The 24010-nt window shown below is 38.9% G+C and overlaps 1 pseudogene; it reads right to left on the minus strand.

Annotated features, from left to right (window-relative positions):
* Positions 1-16319: 16319 nt before the first annotated feature.
* On the minus strand, positions 16320-17044 carry LOC129495682 (protein FAM133B-like; annotated as a pseudogene).
* Positions 17045-24010: the final 6966 nt, after the last annotated feature.

Consider the following 24010-nt stretch of genomic DNA (forward strand, 5'->3'; position numbering starts at 1 on the left):
ACTCACATTCCAAGTGATTTGTATACCTCTTAAAATTTAAAAAGTACTGGTAGGAATTTATTCTGGTGCCTTGTCAAGGACTTCCATACCTTGAGTCTGTCAAGTTATATATATGTTAGTTTCTATAAAGTGTTTTTAGCCCAAATAACACTACTAGTTAAATGTATTACCATCTACATAGCTATATAACCATACAAGAAATTCAGTTAAATTGTCATCTGTTCCCTTGTTTGGCAAATAATAAGTACCGACACCATACTGAGAATATAGGTAATAAAATAGTCGAAACTATAATAATTATTTCATGGAAATAAAATCTAATTGAGAAATTATATCCTCACAGGAAAACACTAGGAAAAAAATATGTGGCATGAAGTGTTCAAACCATTTTCTAACCTATAGATCCAGGACCCTGAAAAACCACAAAGGTATTTCATGGGATCCTTATACTAATTTACTTTTCAATGAATATCATTATTTTCTCAATCAAGAAAAACTAGAAGTACAACTATTGTCATGTGGGGCCTATGAAATTTTCCAGTGTTAGTAGAGTTCATATTGAATAATTAGCATAAATTACACAAAATGTTAACAGAGTATAATTATTATTGATCTGAATAGGTTTGAATGTTGAGTACCTAGGTATTACAGAACATGAATTATACTGAGCGTCTGGAGGGCGTTCTAGGAAGGAGTCAGAAGTGTGTTTAAGGTTATGAACAAATGAAATAGGCAGAGAATGAGAAGTAAACATCTAGTAGAGGTGAAAGACAAAACAGTTGGTCAGTATTAAGAGTCAATTATGTAGATAAGGGGGATTCCTGGGTGGCTCAGTAGTTTAGCACCTGCCTTCCACCCAGGCTGTGGTCCTGGAGTCCCAGGATTGAGTCCCACATCAGGGTCCCTGCATGGAGCCCGCTTCTCCCTCTGCCCCTCTGCCCTGTCTCTCGTGATTAAATAAATAAAATCTTAAAAAAATTATGTAGATAAGGATGGGGTAAATTATATAAAAATCAATCCTATTTTTATTTACCTCATATCTTACTCTCCTGGTCTCCGAATATTGGCAGGACATGTCTCTCATAGCTGCAGAAACACATTTGCCAAGAGTCCTTAAATTAGAAGCTCACAGCTGTGGTGTCCACTGTGGAGGGATTTATGTTTCAGAAAAATAAAGTTTCTCTTTAACATGAAGTGATGATTTCTTTTTAGTCAGATTTCTCCTCTGCATTTTTTCCCATGGCACAGCAATTTTGTTTTGTGCACTTAGAATCTTTCATAATGGTTCTTTAAGTAGGTATGCAATAAAAGTAAAAAGTTTGAGAGTGAAGACAGCAAAAATGGCAGCATAGGAATTTTGTCCCTCCCCACCAACAGCAATTTGAATAACCATCTGCAGGCAAAATACCTCCACAAGAACCAAGGATTCCAGGTGAAGGATTATAGCACCTGAATGAAACACAGAATAAGAAAAGAGACATTGTGGCAATTAGAAAAATATAGATTCACATTATCCACCATCACCCCTTCCACAAGCTCAGTTTGGCCAGCATGAAGAGAGAGACTCTCCCCATGAGAGGAAAGTGAAGTGAGTTTTTACTTTACCACAGACCCAAGTCAGCCCACAGTGGCACCAGGCCCACTCCCATGGCGATAAGTGGCTCCCTGAGGGTTTCCAGGAACCTAGACCCTCAGCTCACCTGGCACCTGCAAGGTCTAGCAGCCCCAGTGGCTCCTGCAACCCTAGGTGGCTTCCATGGCACCAGATTCTCAGAAGGTCCAGCAAACCCAGGTTCCTCATCCAACCCAGTGCCAGCTAGCTACAGCAGCCCCAGGTGGCTCCAGTGGCCCCAAGCACCTGGTCTAGTCAACTCAAGTACTGACCAGCTCCAGTGGCCCCAGGTAGCTTCTGTGGAACCAGGTTTCCAGATCAAACCATCACCAACTGCTTCCCACTGCCCCAGGCAGCTCTCAGGGCACCAGGCTCCCACTAACCCAGGTTCCAACTCAGTGCTAGGAAGCTTCTGTTATCCTAGGTCCCAACTGGCCCATGTGAACCTAGGCTCTAGACCGGGATCCATGAACTTAGGCTGTAACCCAGATCTGCTGCCAACTACCATCAATATAGAAATTCAACTAACCTCAGCACTAGGCCAGCACTCACAGCACCAGACCCTAGGTCCACCCCAGTATCAGGCTAGTCCCTATAGACCTAGGTTCCCGGCCCCCACAAAGACAGACCAACTGCAACACAATTAATCTCCCAAGTCAGTTCCCAAGGCCTCAGGCTATAGGACTACTTCTGTAGCCCTAGGCTCCAGGCTCATGCTAGTGCCAGGTCAGCTCCCATGGCCCCAGCCTCCAAGCTAGTTCCTCTCAGTACCAGACCAGTCCTTGTGGACTCACATACTTCACCTACCCCAGTTGTCCCTAGTTTCTGGTTGGCCCATATGGACTCAGGTTAGAAGTCTGCCCACAAAGACCCAAGTCCTAAGCCCATCACCACTGACCCAGCCACCACTGGTCCCTATGTCCCCAAGCACCAGGCATGCCTATCTGCTCATCCAGGCATGAGACTTGAGAGCTCAAGGACTTCAGCACCCAGTTTGACCATGGACAGCCCCAAGCAGCCCTCCCAGAGTCTCTGGAAAAACAGACTGTTGAAGGGATTTGCCTGCTGAAGCCCATCTGTAAAGACTGAAAGAGGTGCTTACTTCCTCAAATGTACAAGTACCAATATAAGGCCACAAGTACCATGAATAATCAAGGAAATGTACAGCCAAAGGAAATTAATAAAGCTTTGATAACTGACCATAAAGAAATGGAGATTTATGAAGAGTTAAAGAATTCAGAATGATTCTCTTACAACTACAAGAACACACAGACAACAAAATAACGAAAACAATGCATGGGAAAAATAAGATCAACAAAGAAATAGATATTATTAAAAAATCAAAAACAAAACCAGAAATCCTAGAGCCAAAGAATACAATGACTGAACTGAATAATTCCAAACAGATCTTCAGCAACAGACTTGGCCAAGCAGAAGAATCAGTGAACTAAAAGGTAGGTCATTTGAAAGTATCCAGTCAGAGGATCAAAAAGGAAAAAAAAAATGAATGAAAAAAATGAAGAAGTATACATGAATTGTGGCATACCATTAAGAGAAACCATTTATTTATTATTGGTGTCTCAGAAGGAGAAGAGAGAGAGAAAAGAGCAGAAAGTTTAATTAAAGAAATAATGGCTGAACACTTCCCAGACTTGAGAGAAATGGACATCCAGATTCATGAGGCCCAAAAGATGTCAGGTAGGATGAATTCAATAAGGGCTACGCACAGACCCATTATAATGAAATTGTCAAAAGTCAAAGACAAACAGAGCTATAAAGGAACAATTCAAGTTTGCCCCTGCAAGATTATAAGTGTATTTCTCAACAGAAACCTTGCAAGCCAGGAGAGCGTAAGAAGATATGTTCAAAATTTTGAGAACAAAAAAAACAACAACAAAAAAACCTATAGGCAAAATACTATACCCAGCAAAACCATTCTTTAGAAATGACTTTCCCAAACAAACAAAAAAGCTAAGGGGGTTCATCTCCACTAGACCTGCCTTATAAGAAATGCTAAGAGCATTCTTGAAGTGGAGATAAAAGGCTGATTAACATTTTATAAACATATGAATGAGTAAAATTCACAGGTATGGGCATACTTTGTTTTATTCCACTTTGCTTATTGTGCCTCACTGATAGCACTTTTTGTTTGTTTGTTTGCAAATTGACGGTTTATGGCAACCTCCTGTCAAGCAAGTCTATTGGAGCCATTTTTCCAACAGCATTTGCTCACTTTATGTCTCTCACATTTTGGTAATTCTCACCATATTTAAAACTTTTTCATTACTATTTGTTATGATGATCTGTGATCAGTGGTCTTTGATGTTACTGATATAATTGTTTTGGGGCACCAGGAATGCACCCATATAAGACCGTGAATTTGGGCAGCCCAGGTGTCTCAGTGGTTTGGTGTCGCCTTCGGCCCAGGGTGTGATCCTGGAGACCCAGGATCGAGTCCCATGTCAGGCTCCCTGCATGGAGCCTGCTTCTCCCTCTGCCTGTGTCTCTGCCTCTCTCTCTCTCTCTATCTCGGTCTCTCATGAAAAAAAAATTAAATTAAAAAAATAAATAAAATAAAATCTAAAAAAAAAAAAAAAAGACAGTGAAGTTAAGAAATGGTACGTGTTTTCTGACTGCTCCACCAACTGGACTGTTTCCCCATCTCTCTTCTGCTCCTCTGGCCTCCTTATTTCCTAAGACACAATAATATTGAAATTAGGTCACTTAATAACCCTGCAATGGCCTCTCGGTATTCAAGTGAAAGGGACAATCATGTGTTAAGTCAACCACTACAGACAATCAAGCTTAGTGAGGAAGACATGTCAAAAGCCAAGGTCAAGATCTAGGCCTCTTACACCAAACGGTTAGTCAAGTTGTGAATGCAAAGGAAAAGTTCTTGAAGGAAATTAAAAGTGCTGCTCCAATGAGCACATGACTGAGAAGAAAGCAAAGGTGTCTTATTGCTCCTATGAGAAAGTTGAAATGGTCTGGATAGAAGATCCAACCAGCCATAACATTCCCTTAAGCCAAAACCTAATCCAGAGCAGGGCCCTAACTCTCAATTCTTTGAAGGCCGAGAGAGGTGAAGAAGCTGCAGAAGAAAAGTCTGAAGCTAGCAGAGTTTGGTTCATAAGGTTTAAGGAAAAAGGCTGTCTCCATAATATCTAAGCGCAAGGTGAAGCAGCAAATGTTGATGTGGTAACTGCAGCAAGTTACCCAGAAGATTTAGCTGAGATAATTAATGAGGGTAGCCACACTAAACAATATATTTTCTTTTTTTAAACTATTTTATTTATTTATTCATGAGAGAGAGAGAGAGAGAGGCAGAGGCACAGGCAGAGGGAGAAGCAGGCTCCATGCAGGGAGCCCGATGCGGGACTCGATCCCGGGACTCCAGGATCGCGCCATGGGCCAAAGGCAGGTGCTAAACCGCTGAGCCACCCAGGGATCCCCTAAACAATATATTTTCAATGGAGATGGAACAGCCTTCTATTGGAAAAAGATGCCATCTTGGACTTTCACATTTATAGGGGACCAGTCAATGCCTGGTTTCAAAGCTTCAGAGGATGGACAGACCCTCCTGTTAGGGGCTAATGCAGCTGGTGACTTGAAGTCAAAGCCAATGTCCATTGACCATTCTGAAAATCCTAGGACCCTTAAGAATTATGCTAGATCTACTCTTCCTGTGCTCTATAAAGGGAACAACATAGCCTGGATGACAGCACATCTATTTACATTATGGTTTACTTAATATTTTAAGCCTACTGTTGAGATCTGCTCAGAAAAAAGAAAAAAAAAGATTCCTTTCAAAATATGGCTGCTCACTAACAGTGTACTTGATCATCCAAGAGCTCTGGTGAAGATATAAAAGATTCATGTTGTTTTCATACCTGCTAATACAATAATTATTCTACAGCCCATGGATCAAGAAGGAATTTCATCTTTCAAGTCTTATTGCTTACAAAATACATTTTCAAGGCAATCACTGCCATAGTTAGCAGTTCCTCTGATGGATCTGGGCAAAGGAAATTAAAAACTTTCTGGAAAGAATTTGCCATTCTAGAACGTTAAGAACATTTGAGATTCATGGGAATCTCAAATATCAACATCAACAGGAGTTTAGAAAAAGTTGATTCTGACCCCCATGGATGACTGTTGAGGGGTTCAAAGGTTCAGTGGAGGAAGTAACTGCAGATGTGATGGAAATAGCAAGAGAAATAGAATTACAAGTGAACCCTGATCGTGTGACTGAATTGCTGCCACCTTGTGTTAAGACTTGAATGGATAAAGAGTTGTTTCTCAAGGATAAGCAAAGAAAGAGGTTCCTTTTATTAAACAGAAGCATAATTAACATAGTGTTATATTAGTTTCAGGTGCACAATATAATGATTGAACAATTCTACAAATTACGCAGTGTTCATCATAATAAGTATACTATTAACCACCTATAAGAAAGTGGTTTCTTAATTTTTTTTTGCTAAATATTTTATTTATTTATTAATGAGACACAGAGGAAGAGAGGCAGAGATGCAGGTAGAAGGAGAGTCAGGCTCCATGCAGGGAGCCCGATGCGGGATTCTATCCCAGGGCTCCAGGATCAGGCCCTGAGCCAAAGGCAGACGCCCAACCACTGAGCCACCCAGGCATCGGAAAAGTGGTTTCTTAAAGTGGAATCTGCTCATGGTGAAGATCCCGTGAAGATTGTTAAAATGACAACCAAGGATTTGGAATATCACACAAATTTAGTTGATAACACCGAGGCCGTGTTTGAGAGGACTGACTCCATATTGAAAAGAAGTTGTACTGTGAGTAAAATGTTATTAGATGGCTACGGAGAAATGGTTTGTGAAAAGAAGAGTCAGTAGACTCAGTAAACTGCATTGTTGTCTTAAGAAATTGCTGCAGCCACCCCCACCTTCAGCAACCAGCAGACTGATGAGCCAGCAGTCATTCACATGAAGGCAAAGTCCTCCACCAGCAGAAAGATCATGACCTGCTGAAAACTCAGATGATGGTTAGAATTTTGGTAATAAAGTATTTTTTAGGGAAGCCTGGATGGCTCAGTTGGTTAAGTATCTGCCTTTGGCTCAGGTCATAACCCTGGGGGTCCCGGGCTCAAGCCCCACATCAGGCTCCCTGCTCAGCCGGGAGTCTCCTTCTCCCTCTGCCCCCTCCCCCTGCTTATGCTTTCTCTCACTCTCTCGCTCTTGCTCTCTCTCTTTCTCTCAAATAAATAAATAAATAAATAAATAAATAAAATGTTAAAGTATTTTTGATTAAGGTAGGTGTGTAATTTGTAGACATAATACTGTTGCACACTTTGTATACTGTAGAGTAAACATACATAACTTTTGTGTACACTGAGAAACCAAAATTTCATAGCTTTATTGCAGTATTTGCTTTTTTTTTTTTAATTTTTTTTTAATTTATTTATTTATGATAGTCACAGAGAGAGAGAGAGGCAGAGACACAGGCAGAGGGAGAAGCAGGCTCCATGCACCGGGAGCCCGATATGGGATTCGATCCCGGGTCTCCAGGATCGCGCCCTGAGCCAAAGGCAGGCGCCAAACCGCTGCGCCACCCAGGGATCCCTTTTTTTTTTTATTATTATTTTTAATTTTGCAGTATTTGCTTTATTGCAGTGTTCTGGAACTGAATCCATAATGTCTCCGAGGTATGCCTGTAAACCCACAACAGTATATAAAGGTACACTTTTTCCACATCTTCCCTAACATTTTGTTATTTCTTATCTTTTTTGATAATAGCCTTTCCAGGTGGTGTGAAGTGATATTTCACTGTGGCTTTGATCTGCATTTTCCTGATCATTAGTGATGCCAAGCACCATTCCACGTACCTGTTGGTCATGTAGTGTCTTCTTTGGGAAAATGTCTGTTCAGATCCTCTGCTCATTTTTAATCAAATTGTTTTTTTTGCTACTGAGTTTTATGAGCTCATTACATATTTTGGATATTAGGCCCAAACCAGATATGTGGTTTGCATTTTTTCTCATTCCATAGATGGTCTCTTCATTCTGTTTATCATTTCTTTTGCTGTTCAGAAGTTCATTTGTTGTAGTCATGCTTGTTATTTTTGCTATTGTTGTCAAATTTTTAAAATTATCACCAAGAACAATGTTAATAGCTTACCCCCTGTGTTTTCTTCTAGGAGTGTACACACTCCTAGGGATACCTGCAAGTTGGAGCAAAGCAGAAAGAGTGCAAAAATAGTACCCATTGGCTTCTGTACCCAGAAAGCACCTCAGTAGGCCTCTAGATGTATGTTAAATTAGATGCTTGCCCCCCAGGTCAATGCTTTAAGATGAACAAGTTAGCCTTTTCACAGAAAGTCTGGGTGCTTTTTGATTGCTTGCCTCTGTGCTGGGCCCTGAGATGGGCAAGTTCTTGGGAACTTTAAAGAACTATTTCTCAGTTTGCTATAGCCTTGTGGGTCTCATGGACACAAAGCCCACTGGTGTGCAAAGCTAGATGTTTGGGGGGTTTGTCTCTCAAGTGCAGGTCCTAAAAGTGCCAGATGTAAGATTCCAGCCCTTTATTCCTCAAGGATAATTTGGTGTTGTTAATTCCCTCCCAATTGTGGGTTGATGTTCTGGGAATGGGATTTATAGTGATTGTGTCTCAACTATAGGCTTCCAGTTATGGAATGAATAAGTCATGGGGATAAAAGATACAGCATGGGGAATATAGTCAATAGTATTGTAATAGTGTTATATGGTGATGAATGGTAGCTACATTTGTGGTAAGCATAGCATAACAAAATAATAATATATAAACTAGTCAAATCACCATGTTGTACACTTGAAACTAATATAACATTGCATGTCAACTGTACTTCAATTAAAAAAAAAAAAAACAGATTGTATCTCCATTTCTCCTACCCACTTTGATGATGTTTTTTTCTCATTCACCCTCCATGTAAGTGTCAATCAGCTAATTTGAGGATTTTTTTTCATGAGAAATTTTTCCATATGTAACTGTAAATTCAGTGTTTGTGGGAGGAGGTGAATTCAGGATCCTTCTACATCACTCCCTTGAACCAGAACTCCAGTGTTTTCATTTTTATGCTTGTTTTTTTTTATTTTAATTAATATACTTTTTTGCTTGGGGACAGGCTCCAGTAAACTCTAAGAAAGGTGACTAAATTTTCAGCAAAAAAACCCCAGTCTCTTTAGCTTAGAAATCCATAGACAGAATTTGATATGACCATAGTAACTGGAAAATGAGGAAGGATATTCGGTAAAAGAGAGAGATACAAGAAAGAATTCTAAATCCTGTGTCTAAAATTTGTCCAGAATTGTGCTGATTCCCTGAACTATGCATGCACAATTGGTATTCACTTGTTGCCTATGCAAGAGTTACAAAGTTTGGAGATTTAGTTGAGCCAATTTAACTGCGTATTAAAACAACAAATGAATACTTTTCAGAGGAATAAACACAATCCAGAGTCTTTTCAATTCACAATGTCTAGGATATTATCTATAATAGACATATGAAGAAAGAGGCAAGTGTGATCGATACTCAAGAGAGAATACTCTCAGTGGATTCTGACCTAAGTTGACCTAGATATTGAAACTGGCAAAAATTTTAAAGCAATTATTTTAATTATGCTGAAGGACATTAAGAAAAATATATTTATAATAGATAAACATATTTAAAATGTAAGCAGAGAAATAGAATCCATTGAAAAAGAACCAAATGGAAAATCTAGAACTAAAAAGTACATTATATAATATGAAAAAATTACTAGCTGACCTTAATAGCTGGTTACAGAAGAAAGTGTCCATAAACTACTAGAAATTTATCCCAACTGAAGAACAAAGAGAAAAAGACTGAAAAAAATTGAACTGATACATGTGAGACAATAGGACTAATAGGATTAAAGAAGCATAAAAACACTGAGGACATACAAATTATTCAAGCATAAAAACACTGAAGCATAAAAATTATTCAACAAAATAATGTCCAAGTTCTTCTTCTGTTTAGGATGTAGAAATTCACAAAAGAATATGGCTCCAAATAATGAGTAAAACTAGATGGTCTACAAAATCACAACTTTTCTTGCTTGCCAAAAAGTATTACACTCTAGTTCTGAATTTTTAGAATTATTATTCAATCAACATAACCAAAATTCCCTGGGGTTTACAGAAGTAACACTTGTGAGAGAAGCAAAATCATCACTTCTGTAAAAAAGGGTCTTTGCCATAAAAACTCTGACACTAGAATTTTATCAACCACAGAAATTATCCACGGGGTCTAATTATTCTCCCAACAGTATAGTATAGTATTATTACAGTATAGTATTATTCTCCCAACAGTATCCAGTTTCAAGTAGCAGATTAATTTTTTTTAACAGGGTAGTCACCTTTGTTCTGCCCTATAGCAGGTGGGAAAGTTGGGACACATCTTTGCTGTAAAGTACACGACAAAAATTAAATAACTCTTTTGGGTGCAGCTGGAATAATGTCTAATATTTATTAAGTGATTACAATATACCATTTTAAATTCTGTTAGTTGTTGTTACACTTCATGCTTCTAATAAATCTATTAGGTAGTTACTGTTTTCATCCCACTTCACTCATGAGGAAACAGCCCCCGAGAGCACGAATGAAGAGATTTCCCAAAGTCTCCGAGCTAGTAAGTGGTGGTACTAGAATTAGGACTTAGGCAATCTCTTTCTGGAACCCACATTCTTAAATAACCGCTCTGCTATGCTCCTTTCCATCTAGGACAGAAAGTGTTCTGGTCAAAAATGACAGTTTACTGGATAGAAGTTTAGAAGCTCAAAAAAGTTAGGTAAGAGGTAGGGAAAAGATAATGGTTTTAATAATCTTGAATGACTTTAATGGCCTCTGTATGCTCACTTATCTCCTTCACAACTTTGATTTTAAAACACACTACAAGCGCATTTAACTGTTCCGAGCATCTGTCTCTGATAATACTTTGTTGTTCTTTTTCACTGATCAGATCAAGTGTTAAAATATTAGTGTAAAAAAATTAAAATAAAATATTAGCGTCATTCTCCATTAATAGTCACTTACTTGTAAAAATACTATTATGATACCACGATGGTCTTCATCATGAAAAATGTTACAGACCTAAAAGTTTCAGAAAATTAGTATAGCTATTATCACTGTCACTTCAGTTTTAAAAGTCATCAAGCCCTTCCGATAAATGTTGCTCTGCCGTTTATCCTTTGATGTCTTTTTAACAGAAATTAAACTATGACATGAAAAATAAAAAATAGAGTCTGTGACCTTGCTGTATAAGAGACCAATAAATCAAATTAGGTGAAGATGAAACTCTTTAGCCTCATTTCTTCTTTATCTACTTTTCTCTATGAAACCTTTCAAATCTTCGGCCAAAAATGGACCCTCTTGTGTCTACTACTAGTGTCCTTGATCCCTGCATTGGGATCTCTTCTGATACTGCAATGGTCCTCCCATTCACCGAGCAGATGCCTGTATTGTTTAGTCACCTCAGCATTGGTCCCGGAAAGTACTGGGTGTGTGGTTCCCACATCTGCCCAACCTCTGGGTTTGTCTATATAAGACTGATTCAGAAGGTACAGAAGATCCAGCCACCCGCTTACCTTTGAGATTTGCAAGAGCCCCATTTATTTGGTATTGAAATCAGGGAATTAAAAGGATTAGGAAAAGGATTAGGAAAAGGTGGAACATCAACAGAAGGAAACTAAGATCATCATTCTGTAGGATATCTCTGAGCATCTCAATCAGAAGAGACTTTCTAGTTACCAACATAGTACATACAACTGGAAAAAAAAAATAACCAGTAAGATGGTTTAGCAAAAATGCAAGTAGAGGAATACTTAAAGTTCTTTCATTAGATTATTAAACGTGTTGTATTTGCCATTGAAAATAGGTATTTTTAACTCTTAGTTTCTCAAGAATTAACACTGTGTAGATTCGTTAATTTGGTGTCTCTAACATTTCTTTGGGTGATAAAATTGTACGGACATGGAAGGAATCTCTTCAGCGGTGCATATAAAGATCAAAAGAAGAACAGGGGAAATCTTGGTGAAAGAGTTGGGAGTTTTCAGGATTATGGTTTTTTTTTTTTCTTCAGGATTATGTTTTTAAGTGCAAGACAGAATTAATTTTGTATATCTCCAGTCTTCTAATAGTGGAATGAGAATGAAACACTCAAGAGGGGGAAAACAAAAAGAAAAAATTAAAAAAAATAAAAAATAAATAAAAAAGAGGGGGAAAACATTTACATATTCATAGGTAGATATACTATAAAGAATACATTCTATATAAAAATATATTCATACTTCTATGTTACCTACTCATTCAGATATATACTTATTTATATTTTTAGAGCTAAGAAATTCTGAACTTTTAAAAGTACTTTTTTTTTTAAGGTGTTTTCACATAGTTCAGTATTCAACAGTTACAAAAAGTGAAAAGATCTCCCTTCATCCTGTGTCCCAGTTACCACATCCTGTCTTTAGATGTTACCTATTGCTTGTGTGCTCGTACAGAGCTGTTCTGTACAGGTTCAAATAGATACATAAACTTAAATATTTTCCTTTCTTACCCGATGGTACCATACTACGTGCAATATTCTGTATCTTCACGGGGTTTTTAAAACATATTAATATATGTTTGTGAATATTTTTTCATTGCATAAAGAGCTTCATTATTCTTTTACGTGATGGCATGTGGGTGAATGAGGGAATGCGGACCCAAAGTAGTCCTATCTTACAATTCTCTAGGAGAAGCCAATGATTAAAATTTTTATGCTAAATCTTCCACGTGTTAAATACAGGTAACTAATTTTAAATGTTTTCTAGAAAACTATGCAAGTCACATAAATTATATCTGCAAGTCACATCTGACCAGTGGGCTACTGTCTTTTAACATTTTTCTGCATTGTTAAATTTGAACAGTCCATGGATGAAGAAGCATATGTGTAATATCCACTCTCCATGAATGTGGACACTGTTTCTTAATGATCCTCTTTCCTAAAAGTATTTAAAAATTTGCTATCTTGTCATGGAACCCAAACATTCTATTTTAAGACTGAAGAAGTTACAAAATTGGGCCGGCAAAGCAGGACAAAAACACTCTTGCCTCTTTCTACAAGCAGATACCATAGCAACATATGTAATGAAAGTTAAGTTTTTTTCTTATTTTTCCAATTGATTTTAATTTTATATGTTAGCTTTATTTTTATGAGAACTATACACAAACGTTATCTCTATTAAAAGATTAATTCTGTGAAACTATAATTTGAAAAAGGCTATTTTCTGTCCCATCCCTACAGATTCTCAGTTATTCTTAGGAGGCAACCACTTTCAATTCCTTTAGCTACTTTTTATAACTGTTTTTTCCCCTAATATTTGCTTTCATTTCTCAAAAACCAAAGCAACCCTCATATTTGATTTTCTAAATTTTAGACACGACCTATTGACTTTCTACTTTGAAAGATCATTTTCTCCATTTCCCTTTTCCCCATTTCTCAGTCATAGTTTTGGACAAGATGGCAATCTGATGTTCCGTCCACTGACCCACTATGTATTATACTATGATGATTTATCCTTCCTTACATTGCTTTTTATTTTCTCAGGAGATCATTATCCTTTTTTCTCAGTTGCTTATTTTCTATGTGTCTATCACTAATTTTCCTCCAAACTCTCCAGCTCTCCAAACAGTCAAACCCTCCATTGTCTACAAGTTTCTTTCTCCTTGTTGCCTCTCTTGCTCTCTCTCTCTGACCTAGATATTCTCTCTGGAGCCCTCACATCTGTTCCTGATGAACTAGTTGTTCTCCGGCTTGTGGGAAAGCTGCCTCACCATGGACATTTCCTTCCCCTTTAGCCTGGAAATTCCCATATGCATCCAACTCTGTTAAGTCCCTTATGTCCTGGGTGCAGTGTCTGTCTTTGTTTACTCTCCTGATTGAGTACAACACATTCTTTGGTGGCTTCCCAAGAGAGGGCACATGGAAAGTGAAATTTTTGATAAAGTATTTATTCTAGAGAAACAGAACCAATAGGAAGTGTGTGTGTGTATATATATATATATATATATATATATATATATATATATATATAAAGAGATTTATTTTAAGAAATGGATTCATGTGAGGATGGAGGCTAGCAAGTCCAGGTTCTGTGAGCTAGCAGAATAGAGACCCAGCAAAGAGCTAACACTGCACTTGAAGCCCAAGGTTTGTCAGCCCAGAGACCTGGAAAGGAGCCAGTGTTGCAGTTCAAGCCTAGAAGGCAGTCGGTCATCTGCTGCAGAATTCCCTCTTGCTCAAGGGAGGTCAGCCTTTTGTTCTGTTCGGCTCATCAACTGATTGGATGAGGCCCACCCACATTATGCAAGGCCACCTGCTTTACTCAGAGTGCACTGATTTAAATTTTAATCTCAGCCCAAAACACCCTCATAGAAACAACTGGAATGACGTCTGACCATATATCTAGGCATTGTGGCCCAACCAAGTTGACATACAAAATTCGCCATCACACACACCTAAAATCTGTTTTCATTCCACCTGTACCTTGTTTGATAACTAAGTATAGAATTCTAAGCTGCAAATTCTTTTTTCACAGAATGTTGGAGACATTTCCATGAAGCCTTTTGGCTTACAGTGTTCCTCTTGAGAGGTCTGATGCCATCTTGATTCTATTTTTTCTTTTTAATTTGAACTTTGTAAGCTTTTGGGGTCTTCTCTTTCCCCCATTGTTCTCTTTACTCTCATTATTTCACCATGTTAGGCCTTGATCTGGGCCTCCTTCACTCCCTGTGCTGGGCATCACCAGGCCTTTTCATTTTTTTTTTCTTTAAAGATTTATTTATTTATTCATTCAGAGAGAGAGAGAGAGAGAAAGAGGCGGAGACACAGGCAGAGGGAGAAGCAGGCTCCACGCAGGAAGCCCAACGTGGGACTTGATCCCGGGACTCCAGAATTGCACCCTGGGCCAAAGGCAGGCGCTAAACCGCTGAGCCACCCAGGGATTCCCCTTAAAAGTTTTTCTTAATGTGTTATTTCCTTTAAGATTTTATTTATTTATTCATGAGAGACACAGAGAGAGAGGCAGAGACACAGGCAGAGGGAGGAGCAGGCTTCATGCAAGGAGCCTGATGTGGGACTTGATCCCAGGAATCTAGGGTCACGCCCTGAGCCAAAGACAGACGCTCAACCGCTGAGCCACCCAGGCATCCCCTTAATGCGTTTTTTAAAGTAAAATAGCTATTTATTCAGCCACTTATCACGCCAAAATGTTTTGTGCATATACCATATCACTAGCACGCCCTCTGTAACAGGCAAAATTATATGTTATATTTCATGTTGCCTAATTATATAAACTACAAAGTGAAAATGATTTATCAATTCCTTTTAACATTGCTAGTAAACAATTCAGCAGTAGATATGAGGCACAAAATCTTAGTAAAATAGGGCATAGGAAGAGCAATAATGTAATTCTCACTTAGCTTGTCATAATTTGTTATGAATAGACAAAGACAAATTTTTAAAAGTATTGTATTTACTAAGATTCTGGCGATAGCTTTGTGTAACAAGACATAGCATACCGGGCCTGCCACTCAACTTGTTTATGGTTAAGTCTCAGCTTCAATATGAAACTGTTTAAAAAACAAAAAAAAAATCAAAAGCCTGCTTTTCTTACATGCTAAGTGTCTTGGCAAGTATGCCATTAGACACAGTAAGGAACTTAAGGTAGCAAGAATAAGGAGTTAATAGAAGCCAAACACTGCAGCCTAAACAAAATTCATACAAAAATAAAATAACTATCACTGGTTACATAAAATTTTCCTGACTAGTAAAAACTTAGCAGTATAAAACCTATATTTTAGAGTCTGTAGCTAACAAGGTCAGAAAGTACCGGTGTCTATTTGAAATGATTCCTCTCCAAAGCCAACATGTGGTCAAAACTAATTCAAGTTATAACACATTCTAATGCTAAAAAGAATTCCATATTGTTGAAGGAGAGGTAAATTCCAGAGCTTCTGGGGCTCTGTCATCCTGCAAAGAGCTGTTTCTCTGGTTCACTTAAGCGGCAAAGACAGAGTCCAAGGATGTCAAAGGACAAGAGAGCTATACTCAGCTCTGACCTCCGCTGAAGCGTGGCTGCTGTGTCCACAAAAAAAGGATGTGCGAGGATAAAACGCAGGCTAGTCCACTAGCTAGAAAGATAGCAAACTATCTACCCCCCTCCCACCCTAAAAGCTCCTTCCCCAGGTAAATAAAAGTATATAAGGGGGAAAAAATTAAAATACACTTCTCTACAGAGGAAGTATTTTGAAATATTAATGCAATCCCTATTTCAAAAATGTTAACTAGAGTCATCTGGTCATTTCTAGTTCCATCTTGATGTCAGCAGATTCTATTTCTGTTGATTTGTCGTTAGATACTTCTAGTCAAAAGTATGAACTCCATCCCCAAGTATCTTAACCACTAGCACAACTGCAATGTATTATCTCCCAGAGTTAAGGACTGGAGAAGGAAAAAAGTAGGTGTTCCAGCGGGCAACGATGATGGCCCTTTCACACCATGGCTTCTGAGTGGCTACTGAATAGTCCAGGATTAATTCTGAAAACAAGGAGATGCATGCATTTTAGTGATTATGTCATAAGTCTCACGACTGAAATGTCCTTAGATATTGCACTTTCTTTCTAAGGGAATCCTGATTTTTCTTAATGCTACCATGAGTCAGGACTTGAACTAGAAGCTTTCTTTTTCTTCTTATTGTGTTTCTTATCCTTTTTTTTTTCCCTGTTACTTTTTCTCATTCTTCACTGTGTTTCTTTTTTGCTTGTACCATCTTAATATAATCCGATTCTAATAAGGACTCAGATGATAAAGGTTTATCTTCAGGAAACTTTTTTTTTTTTTTGCTGAGTCCTTTCATGTCCTTTTCTTTGTCAGTTGCATCTTTTGACTTCTTTTTCTTTTTTAAACTATCCTTACTGGCTGTCTGATTCAGTTTCCAACATGGAATTTTCAGAACCTGTATGTGAACAGTTCTTTTTTTCCTTTTTCCTTGTTTTTTTTTTTTTATCTTCATCTTCAGAATCTGAGGAACTGTCAAAAAAATGAGAGCTTGATGAAGAAGAATACCTACCAGATTTCTTCTTTTCTCTTTTCTTTCCCTGCCTTTTTTTTTAATAGATGAGCTCTCATTCCCCCCTTAAAATTTCTCCCTATTTTTCCAAATCTTTCTTCCTGTTCTTATTTTTTTTTCTTTAAATTCAGCCAGTGACTTGGAGCCTTTTTATTTTCTAGTTGTTCTTTCACTTCTTCCGAGGTAGACCTTGATCAATTCAGATAATCTTGGGTCATTGGCCCTGAACACTGGTTTGTAACCCTTGATCTGGGCATAGCTATTGTGTTCATATAGGGCCACCAGATTGTTCTGCTTCCCCATGGTTCAGGACTGAGCACACAGTCGACACCGAGGGAGATCAGGCCAGAGAGTTCTATGGTTTTTTTAGTTTGGGGGGCTTTGGGGGTCTGTTTCCTTAAAATTTCTTTTTCCTTTTTTTTTTTAATTTTTTTCAACCTGTTTTCTTTGGCATTTCATGCCTATGGCTTTCGTCTGGTATCTGCTGAGCTTTGGCTACTGATCATATTTATGAGTGAAGCCTACACAGCTGATGGGATATTTGTGTGGGTGTTTATTGTCTGGTTGGCTTCTTTAAAGGGTAACTGGCTGGGCCATTTCCATGGGATAGAACTTCATCATCTGTAGAACTTTGGCCTGAGGGAAGAATGCTCCATTCTCCTGTTTGGGTGATATGAGCCTGGAAAATAGCATTCTAGGACTCAAGTAGGGAAAAGGGTAGAGAGGTCTGTAATTCAGAATAGAGCCTTTCACTTCATCTTCCAGTTTATGGCACGGCGCCACCCACGTATATGTCTTGTGTCCATGAGTTCAGAATCTATCTGGTTCAACCTCTTCACAAAGAAGAAACCTACCAGCTTCTCCTAAATTGAAGGAAGGTGGTGTCACTACCCCTGCTGCATAGGGTAGCAGAAGGAGGTCTGGGAATCTAATGAGTTCTCAACCACATTTCAACTACTTCCCCAGTTCTCAGCTGCATCTGCATCACCCCTTCTCAGAGTTACCAATGGCTTAATTTCTCAAGCCTCTCTGCAGTTAAATCCCTGATTCAGCTTAAATCCTGGCTTCCCCCAACACAAGCTTAGGTTTCAATTTTCTTTAGGCTGCCACCGAATCAGTTATCACTGCCTCTTGGCTTTCTTCCTTCTAATTTTTATTTCTTGCTATTGTTTCCCCTGTTAAAGTTACTTGTTTGCTGGTAGATATATCTCTTTCTGTCTTTTGGAAACCCTTTCATTATACTGTGAGTGCTGTTTTTGGAGGGAGGATGTTCAGTCACTTATTGAATAGTCTTCCCATCTCTTACAGTCCTGCGGAGTGGCAGTAAAAAACGCTGCATGCAGGACCCATGGGAAAGAGCTGAGAATGGCAGGACCTAGGATGCCCTGGCTTGCTGATGGCTACGGGGGTTGGCGCTTTCGGCCAAGCATCCAGTGGAGGATGTTGGGAGTTGAGAGGCAAAATTCAAGCATAATTAGCAAGAAGAGCAATCGCCCTGCCCTGGTCGGGAGAGGGGATGAAAGACAGATTCAGCTTGCCTAGTGCTATTTTCCAATATTCAGGAAAAGTGACTTAATCAGTAGGACAAGACAGGAGGGCCTGGGAGCCATGGCAGGCCTCATAGACATCAAGGTAAAGATGTTTCAGGGAAGCCCCTCAGGTTAGAACAGAATAGCAGCCTGTAGAATAAAATTAGCTTCTGAGAGGAGGGGTAGCCAATGGGCAGGTGAGTGTTCAGGTTCCCTGGGCCTGCCTGAGTCTGCTTAACCAGCCTGAGTTCTGTGCTGTGAAGGCTACGGAGGTTTATGATTTTACCCCACTTCTGGATAATGTGAGTTGGTATCACTCTTAAGGATTTGTGAAAACAAAAACAATGATGACACCTTCCTTTCCTCTGTTTGTTTCCCAAATGCCAAAGAACCTTATTTCGTCCTGACAAGCATCAGTCTGGGGCCCGTTGCTGCTGGCTGCTGACCGTGCTCTGGAACCTTCATTGCTCTAATAGAGAGAGGAAGGCTCAGTCCAGTGACCCAGCTCCCTAGGTCAGTCCTGCGGAATCTGGGGTAGAGTCCAATCAGGAGCAATGTGGATCTCAGTGGGCTTCATTATGAAAAGGCTAGTCCACTTTGTTTCTTTTTTTTTTTAAGATTTTATTTATTTATTCATGAGAGACACACATAGAGAGAGAGAAGCAGAGACACAGGCAGAGGGAGAAGCAGGCTACATGTGGGGAGCCTGATGTGGGACTTGATTCTCCGACCCCAGGATCACACACACCCTGGGCTGAAGGTGGTGCTAAACCACTGAGCCCCCCGGGCTGCCCTCCACTTTGTTTCAATCAAGGATGCTGCTCAATCTAGTTTATTAAGTCCAAAACTGTTATTCAGACACGCAGCTGTGCCACTTCCCCAGGAAGGAATTGCTGTTGTAGGCCTTCAGCACAGACCAGGGACCGTTTTCAGTTACTCTGATGTCATGGAAAATGTCAGAGCAGAAAAATAAATCAGCATGGGTGTGGTGATGGAGTAGAAGACCAGCATGGAGAGGAGTCTGTGGGAATTGGGGTTTCAGGCCAAGTTGACCTAAAGGAAGGTGATAAAATGCTTCACACAGTTTCTCTTACCCTCTCTTATCTTTGTGTCTGGGGCAATCAGGACTAATTCCCTGATTCTAATTCTATTCAGTCTCCCTTACTTTATGATCTTATTTTAAGTCTCCACAGTTGGTGACATGATTTTCTATTTATTTATTTATTTGTTTATTTATTTATTTATTTATTTATTTATTTATTTATGATAGTCACAGAGAGAGAGAGAGAGAGAGAGAGAGAGAGAGAGAGGCAGAGACACGGGCAGAGGGAGAAGCAGGCTCCATGCACCGGGAGCCCGACGTGGGATTCGATCCCGGGTCTCCAGGATCGCGCCCTGGGCCAAAGGCAGGCGCTAAACCGCTGCGCCACCCAGGGATCCCGTGACATGATTTTCTTAAATAGAGACACAGAGGCTCTTTATTGCTTGGAGTGAACAGAGTGAGGCTAGGAGGGAGGGGCCATGTCTATCTCATTTTCAGCTGTTTACCTGGTATCCAGAGCTGTGATTAGTACTTAGTAAAATTTCAATAAACATTTAACAGATGAGTGAATGAGAAAAAAAAGAAAGGAATGAGGCTGCCTTGATATCAACAGAAAAAAAATTTTCCCTCAAATCATTTTTTTTGTATGTATTTTTTATTGGAGTTTAATTTGCCAACATATAGCATAACACCCAGTGCTCATCCCGTCAAGTACCCCCCTCAGTGCCCGTCACCAACAGAAAAAATTTTTAAAGAAGATTGTACATATATCCCTTAACATACAGGGGCAAAACAAAAGAATTGTAATTTAAAGCCAATTTGCCTCACATATTTTGCCAAAAGAAAAATGTTTTCTGATAAACCACAATTGTAGTGTTCTTATAGAAAGGGGATTTGGTGGGGATCCTTGGGCAGCTCAAGGGTTTGGCACCTGCCTTTGGCCCAGGGCGCAATCCTGGAGTCCCAGGATCAAGTCCCATGTTGGGCTCCTGGCATGGAGCCTGCTTCTCCCTCTACCTGTGTCTCTGCCTCTCTCTCTCTCTATGTCTATCATAAATAAAATAAAATAAAGTAAAAAGAAAGGGGATTTGGCAATGGTTGGAGAGGAGCATCTCTTATCTAGGTAACATAATATTTTTTAAAGAGAATAATGATATAAAAAGACACTTGCTATTGAAAAATTGGGTATACATGTATATTATAAAACATATACAGAGTGTCAGCCACTGTGTTTTCAAAACTATCTTTCTGAAAACAAAGTTTCCATGAAGGTGTAAACATAATCCCAAAAGTCAAGTCTTAAATTGTGTAGATTCTTTTCATTATGATAAATCTACCTAACAGTATACATAGGTAATACACAGATGACTTGCCACTAAGGTATAAAACAAAGCATCAAAATGAGATTATACAACTAGCAGCAGGTATAAGTTATACTGAAATATTTGGGGCAGCCCGGGTGGCTCAGAGGTTTGGCGACGCCTTGGGCCCAGGGTGTGATCCTGGGGTTCCAGGATCGAGTCCCATGTTGGGCTCCCTGCATAGAGCCTGCTTCTCCCTCTGCCTGTGTCTCTGCCTGTGTGTGTGTGTGTGTGTGTGGTGAATAAATAAAGTCTTAAAAAAAAAACTTATCCATGTGAAATTGAAGGACATTTGGTTCCATTTTGAAAACTGATTTTGTTTAGCGGCTGACTGTATCAATCTGGTCAGGAGGACCAGAGCCTCTACTCCATCGACATCAATCCAAGGTAGGCCATATTACTTTTAAGGACTCTGGGAAAATGGCACAGAATGCTTTCCTTTCTTCATAAAACAGTATAGGTGATTCGGTGAATGATACACTATAAATGAGAAAGAACATTGTTCCCAAACAGTTTTTAGATAAAATCGGAAGGTTGAAAGTTGGACATTTCTAGTGACTATCCTATTAAAGTTTTACACACTTTTCTGTAATAGGAGACAGACTATAGATCTCAAACTAGACCTTTCTCGACAATGGAGTGTCATCATTAGGACTCTATTTATTAGAAGGCCATGGCTCTCACTCTACATACAGAAGCTGATAATGTAGAAGATGGGTCCATAACTTCCCAAAGGGCACGAAAGACCTCAAGTCCTGCTTTCTTAAAGTCAGCTAATGTGCATAGGTTACTTAAATAATTATGTGTTTCTAAGACATTTGGGAAAGAGCAGAATAGTATGCTCATATAATACTTACTTTCTTAACTTAAAATTATGCTTATTTTTAAAAGCATAATCACAGAACATGCTAGGATCAAATATGCCAAGATATTATGGAGAATCGTTCTAGAAGGTAGTAATTATTATATTATTTTTTGTAATTATTATACTTTTAAATTTCCCCTGTAAAAATGTAATTTTACTTTATTTTTTAAAAATATTTTATTTATTTATCCATGAGAGACTCACAGAGAGAGAGAGAGAGAGAGAGAGAGAGAGAGATTGAGAGAGAGAGGCAGAGACACAGGCAGACGGAGAAGCAGGCTCCATGCAGGGAGCCCGATGTGGGACTCGATCCCGGGTCTCCAGGATCACGCCCTGGGCCGACGGCAGGGGCTAAACTGCTGTGCCACCCAGGGATCCCTGTACTTTTACTTTTAAAAAATTATTAATAATAATCCCCTTAGTTAATCATAAAAGCAGAGTGAAATGATGCATTTGCAGTATCATGGGCACCAGAAATATATACTATGAACCAAATGCAGAAGCTCTTGCTTCTTTCTTATGTTTTGTCATTTCACCTTTTTTCTTCTTTGCATTTATTTAATCGTTGTTCCAAAAGTATTTGCTGAGCATCTACTATGTTCAATATCCTTATGTTCTGGGATTTTAAATGGTGAACCAAAACATAAGGCCCCATTCTCCTGATGCTGACCAGTGGTGATGGTGTTTGAACAAATGGATAGATGTTAATCATTTATCGCACACACCAAAATAAATGTAGAATGACATCTGTTATCTTGTCTGAGGAAACAGGAGATGTTGGGAGCAAGGGGGTAAATCACATGAGAATCCGTAGGAGAAATTGGGGGTCTAGTTATAGCAGGAGGAATGACTGAGCAGATATTCTAGGCTTCTTTTTTGCGTATTTTTTGTTATTTACTTATGATAGTCACAGAGAGAGAGAGAGAGGCAGAGACACAGGCGGAGGGAGAAGCAGGCTCCATGCACCGGGAGCCCGACGTGGGATTCGATCCCGGGTCTCCAGGATCGCGCCCTGGGCCAAAGGCAGGCGCCAAACCGCTGCGCCACCCAGGGATCCCTAGGCTTCTTTTTTGGACCAGAGATGGAACGGCTGGGAGCTGTCAGCTTCTGCACCTGAAGGATTTGACTTTGAAAACCATCATCAGGAGATGAGTGATCTTTCATTCTGATTAGTGAGCCTAACCTTTAATATTATATCTTCTTATGTCTCCACATCACCTCTTTCAATCAATTTTGGCACTCAGAGTTTTATTCTTTTCTGGAACTGTGAAAATCCTGCATGTGTACTGGATATGAAAGTGTTGTTTTACCAACTCTTATCCCTTTTATCTTTGCACATAGTTAACATATTTTTCAAAATTCCAGAATATTAACTAGAATGTCAAATAACTCTGAGCAGCTTTTTTTTTTTCTATCCTGGGGTGTTACTGGCTTATCTTTTTCCTAAATTAAAATCTCTTATGTCTTTAGTGTTCAGATAGTAACACATACTGATTAATAATAATATATTAAAAGTTCAAGACTAAGCAGGAAGAAGAGCTAGAGGCAGTTGAGAAAGATATTATTCTCTTCATTTAATAGGGATTAAATAAGATAGATGAGAAGTTAAGTGAGTTTATAAAGATTGTTTAATAAATAAGTGGCAAAAATGGTGTTCAAAGCTAGTTTTTTCTCCAAATGCTATGCTTTTTCTATAGTGTATCTAAATCAATATTTTTATTTTTTTAAATCAATAGTTAGTAATACATTTATACTGTGTTTTAGGTTTATGTAGGTTTACTCAAGAATGTATTTATTTCAATCTATCTCTGAAGATTTTCCAATATTCTCTTCCCACCATATTAAACTTTATGTGATCATAAATTTTTAAGTTGCTGACTTAAATTTTACACTTGATGTGCAAATAGATATTTGCAGTAAACAGGAGGAGTAAAGTTTCTGAAATAACATTGAGGTACTAACCACTGATGCTAGACATTCCCAAATAGTTGAATTATATTTAGACCAGAAGATGGCATAAGAGCTATAGCAATGGAAAATTACATGCAACAGATTGTGGACTTTCTTAAAGGATTGCATTGTAAACCAGCGTATATGTTATGTAATTATCTATTTTTCTGATAAAAGGAAGCATTCTTTATCCTGTGAAAATTTATACTTCCTTTTAAATTACATAATAACTACAGACAAAAACATGTAACACAAACGTACACACACAAATCAAAATTAAAACCACTCAAATTTCACAATTCAGAGACAACTATCTCTAACACATTAAACATCTGGGGGTTGGGAGCAATGTGCATGCTTTAGAAAGCTATGTTTTTATGCCTCAGTCCAAGTTCTATTCCTTTAGGAATGGTTCTTCTCTGGAGGATCAGAGTTTATGCCTGGAAAGGCAGGATTCATATCCAGAAGACCTAAATCAATCCTGAAAGTACAGAGTGCTGGTTGCCTGCATATAAGGTTGGT

Source organism: Nyctereutes procyonoides, unplaced genomic scaffold, assembly GCF_905146905.1.
Source record: "Nyctereutes procyonoides isolate TBG_1078 unplaced genomic scaffold, NYPRO_anot_genome, whole genome shotgun sequence".
Lineage (NCBI taxonomy): Eukaryota > Metazoa > Chordata > Mammalia > Carnivora > Canidae > Nyctereutes > Nyctereutes procyonoides.